At 31.8% G+C, this 5,286-nt stretch overlaps 1 long non-coding RNA gene across 1 annotated transcript; it reads right to left on the bottom strand.

Moving 5' to 3' along the window:
• Positions 1 to 1,532: 1,532 nt before the first annotated feature.
• Positions 1,533 to 2,477, bottom strand: LOC128292878 (uncharacterized). Its single transcript, XR_008282842.1, has 2 exons — positions 2,437 to 2,477; positions 1,533 to 1,821 (listed from the first exon to the last, which is right to left on the bottom strand). It is a non-coding gene; the product is annotated as an uncharacterized LOC128292878 (long non-coding RNA).
• Positions 2,478 to 5,286: the final 2,809 nt, after the last annotated feature.

Genomic DNA, 5,286 nt, shown 5'->3' with positions numbered 1-5,286 from the left:
AGTCGCAATTCCAAAAAAGAAGAACACCAAATGTATAGCAGTCCATGCTATATAAATTACAAAACAAAATGGTTACATATTATCTTCATCTGGAAACAGGTAAATTTCTATTACAAAGGGAATATATGGCATCGCTGCATTAAATAGAAAGACCCCACATTATCACCCAAAGCAAGAGAGTGCCCAAATACCATCAACATTCAAGAATTTATTACATGTTCACGTGGCATGTTCGACATTAAATATGTAGTACTTCAAACCATTTCCAGCTTGCTCAATTTTCATTTTATATAATAAAATAACATATTTAAAGCTCTATTTTAAAAATGTTAAATATCTCCTATTAGTCTTTGTGTTGTGTTTAACTTGTGCATTCAGTCCTTGTATGTTAAATTTTGACTTTTTAGTCCTGACCAAATAGTAGCTGTTAAATTTATTAAATTCTAGTTTAATTCATTGTAGTTTGTTATTACCATTAATAAATTTAAAAGCTGTCGTCAATATTAAAATTTCAAATTTCAAAAAGTATAGAAATTAATAATATTTAAATTAGAGAAATAAATTAAATCTACAACTTTATGCATTATATAAGATCAATAGCAAAACTTAACTAAATATATTTAACTATTATCTTTTAGATCAAAATTTAATTTTGAATTTTGAAAATTGCAATGAGTAAAATTGTTGGATTCAAAAGTATAGGGACCATTATTGAACAAGTTAAATTACAATTATATGAAGCCTAAATTTACAACTTATGTACAATATGTGGTCTAATAGCATAAATTGACCTTTTAAGTAATAGTAGATTAGGTTTGGTTATCCAATTTTCTCAATTTTTGTCTCTATAATTTTTTAATGATCAATTTTAGTCTCTATACTTTTTAAATTTTAAAATATTAGTCATAACCCAAACAGTATCAATTAAATGTGTTTGGTTAAATGTTGTAGATTTGGTCCATATGAGTTCCTATACTTTTTCAAATTATGAAATTGTAACGCCCCCTTTACCCGAGACCGTCGCCGGAGTCGAGCACGAGGCATTACTAAACTTATTTGAGCACTTAAACAAATTCAAACAATTTATATCACACTTTCCAGACAAGCTGTCCAACTGCGTTACAGATGCAAAAAAAATCATATCTCGAGTTACAAAACTCGAAATCTAAATCCGTAAATTTTCCCCAAATCTAGGCTCATATATCTACTTACTAATTTTTTCTAGAATTTTTGGTTGGGCCAATTAGTACAGTTTATTAGTTGAAGTCTCCCCTGTTTCAGGGTTCGGCTGCTCTGACCCCTGTTCACTACGAACCAAATTTCTCCATGTACAGAATTCAAATAACCAAGACGTTTATTTCTATTAAAAATAGACTCAATAAAGAATCCATACATATATAGTATGACTCCTAATTAATTTTTTATAATTTTTAATGATTTTTACAAATCAGAATAGGGGAGTTCAAAATCACTCTAACCTTGTCTCACAAAAATTCAAATATCTCCTGATATGAAAGCCTTTTGCTTACACGTTTCTTCTATGTGAAACTAGATTCAATAAGATTTAATTTCATATTTTATTCAACCTATAATTATATTTTTATGATTTATGGTGAATTTTCAAACTCAGACTACTGCTACTAACCAAAAACTATTTTAGTACAAAATGTTGTTAACTAGTTTATAACATCTTTACTTCATTTCATTTAAACTCTATACATGCCATATAAATCTTCAAACTTAAAACAAAAGCTACCGAATTGATCTGGATAGTGTGCTTTGTTGTGTTGATCCGATCTACCCACTTCACTTCAAGTCAATCTACATAAAAATATTAAACACACACAAGTAAGCTTATTGAAGCTTAGTAAGTTCATAGGTTAAAAGTAATGCTTACCAAACATAATATTTCCAAACAATACCAAAACACTTACTAAAGTTTCTGCGATTCACAACCATTGTTATAATAATTCACATAGTTGAGCTCAACAAGAATAACTACTCAATCTCTTCCATTTGGATCACTTCTCTTTTATTTCTTATAATCAAATTAGGAAACGACTTACGAAATTGAGTACGTCGTTGCTCAATGCCACGATTCACAACTCAGTATGGTTTTCCTCATTGAAATACCATACCTACATTTTTCAACTCGGTATGGGGAATGCCATACCTACATTTTTTAACTCAGTATGGATTTGATACCATACCTACATTTCACACTTTGCCATGGAACAACCATGGTCTTATCCGTCAATTCATCACACGTCACGATACTTAACGTACTCAATCCTGCGTTTTCCTAATTTGCATTTCCACATTTATTCTTTCATTAACAAAATCTACACAATCCCACAACAAATTCAGTATATAATAACACATTATAAACTTCAATCATTCACAAATAAACATCTAAATTCAACCATATGAACTTACCCGGCTAATTTGTAGAAGATATTGAAATTTAGGGACTATTCGCAACTTTTTCTTTTCCTCGTTCTTCTTTGGATTCTTGATCTATAATATAAAATATTTCTACTCATTAGCATTTATTTGATTTCTATTTCACTTCACAATTTATGCTGTTCAAATTTCGAAATTGCACTTTTACCCCAAAATTTACAGTTTTCACAATTTAGTCCCTACTCAATTCACCCATCAATTGAACTAATTTTTCTCAATTAACGCTTTATTTTATCATTATAAACTATTTCAAAACCTTTTATATTCTGAATTTCAACAGCAACCTTCAATTCACAACTTTTTCACAATTAGGTCCTAAATATCATTTCCTATCAAAATCACTTAATAAAACCACCTTAATATGAAATTAGAACTTAAATTTCATAATAATTCATCATAAAATTCCCTTATCCATCCAGGGTAACTTCCAATTTCACCCATAAAATCAAAAACTAATGAATTCTACAAGTGGACCTAATTGTAAAAGTCATAAAAACATAAAAATTATCAAGAAAAAGCAAGAATTAGACTCACATGATGTAAAAATATGAAAACCAGCTTTCTCCAGACCTTCTATGGCTTTTTGGCTGAGAAAATATGAAGAAATGTCTAGATTTTTCAATTACATCATTATTTAACTATTAACTTTTATCTATTTCCAATTTTGCCCTTGTTCACATTGTTTTCTTGCTTATTTCATACCCAAACCGTCCAGCCATTAACCTTTGGGTCTAATTGCTCTTTAAATCCATCTTTTTAAATACTTAAGCTATTTACTCACAATTTAACAAATTTTGTGCTATTTTCAATTTAATCCTTTTTAATTAATTAGCCATCCAAACGTTAAAATTTTCTAACGAAACTTTAATACTAACTCAATGACACTCCATAAATATTTATAAAAATATTTATAGCTCGATTTTCAACTTTGAGGTCTCGATACCTCATTTTTGACCCGTTTGACCTAATAAATTCTTTTAATTCACTAATTTCACCATTTCACAAATTCTTCTAAATTCTTACTTGACTCATAAATATTAAATTACTATCTTGTTCAATCTTATTTGTCGAATTTAGTGATCTCAAATCACCATTTCCGACACCACTGAAAATTAGGCCGTTACAACTCTCCCCCCCTTTAAAAATTTCGTCCTCGAAATTTGTTACCTGAAAATAGATTTGGATACTGTGATCTCATTGACTCCTCTGTTTCCCAGGTTGCCTCCTCCATACCATGTCGATGCCATAATACTTTAACCAATGGTACTCTTTTGTTCCGCAATTCCTTAACTTCACGAGCCAAAATCTTCACTGGTTCTTCTGAATAAGTCATATCTGGTTGAAGCTCAATTTCAGTATGGGGAATTACGTGTGAAGGATCTGACCTATACTGCCTTAGCATAGACACATGAAACACATTATGAATCTTCTCAAGTTCCGGAGGTAAAGCCAAACGATAAGCCACAGGACCAACCCTTTCCACAATTTCATATGGCCCTATGAATCTTGGACTTAATTTTCCCTTTTTACCAAATCGTAACACCCTTTTCCATGGTGAAACTTTTAAAAATACTCGATCACCCACTGCATATTCTATGTCTCTTCGTTTTAAATCCGCATATGACTTCGACGATCCGGCGACTTTTAGACTATCTCGAATAATCCGGACTTTCTCTTGGTTTCTCGAATCAAATCAACCCCAACTATTTTTGATTCACTCAATTCAGACCAACACAATGGAGTCTTGCATTTTCTACCATAAAGAGCCTCAAATGGTGTCATTTTTATACTAGACTGATAGCTATTGTTGTAAGCAAACTCAGCCAACGGTAAATACCTTTCCCAACTGTCACCAAACTCGAGTATACAACATCTTAACATATCTTCTAAAATTTGAATCACTCGCTCGATTGTCCATCTGTTTGAGGATGAAATGTCAGTACTAAAATTCAATCTGGTGCCTAAGGCTTCTTGCAATTTATTCCAAAATCTTGAAGTAAACCTCGATCCGATGCGAAATGATAGATATTGGAACTCCATGTAGTCTCACAATCTCGACACATACAATTCGCTAACTTATTAAGTGAAAAATCTGCATTCGACCGGAATAAAGTGTCTTGACTTTGTCAATCTATCAACAATCACCCATATCGAATCTTTCTTTCTGAGTCACAGGCAATCCTCGACACAAAATCCATTGAAATATGCTTCCACTTCCATTCAGAATCATAATGGGTTGTAATGAACCCGTTGGCACTTGATGCTCGCTTTAACTTATCGGCAAATCAAACATTTTGCAATAAATTCGAAATTTCTCTTTTCATACCAAAGCCACCAATATGTCTTTTTCAGATCACCATACATTTTGTACTACCGGATGAATAGAATACATACTATTATGTGCTTGAGAAAGAATATCATTCTTTAAATCGAATTATTGGGAACACAAATCCTATTATGATAGCGCAATATACCTTCATCATCAATCTTGAACTCGAATCTAAATTATCCCGAACCATTTGCCGCTTTCAGACCAATTTTGGATCTTCATTCTGCAGCTTCGAATTTGTTGAAGAAACATTGGTTTTACCTTCAATTCTACTAATACAACACCTTCTTCATTAAGAGCCAAATGAGCATTCATTACCCGAAGTGCAAACAAGGATGACTTTCGACTCAGTGCATCAAGAACTACATTAGCTTTCCGGATGATAGTCAATAACCAAATCATAGTCTTTCAAGCAACTCTAACCACCGCCTCGTCTTAAGTTCGGTTCCTTCGAGTCATTAAGTATTTCAAACTTTTGTGATCCGTATACATAT

Source organism: Gossypium arboreum, chromosome 5 (assembly GCF_025698485.1).
Source record: "Gossypium arboreum isolate Shixiya-1 chromosome 5, ASM2569848v2, whole genome shotgun sequence".
NCBI lineage: Eukaryota > Viridiplantae > Streptophyta > Magnoliopsida > Malvales > Malvaceae > Gossypium > Gossypium arboreum.
The sequence above is the reverse complement of the archived record's forward strand: the minus strand, read 5'-3'. Positions and strand labels throughout refer to the sequence as shown.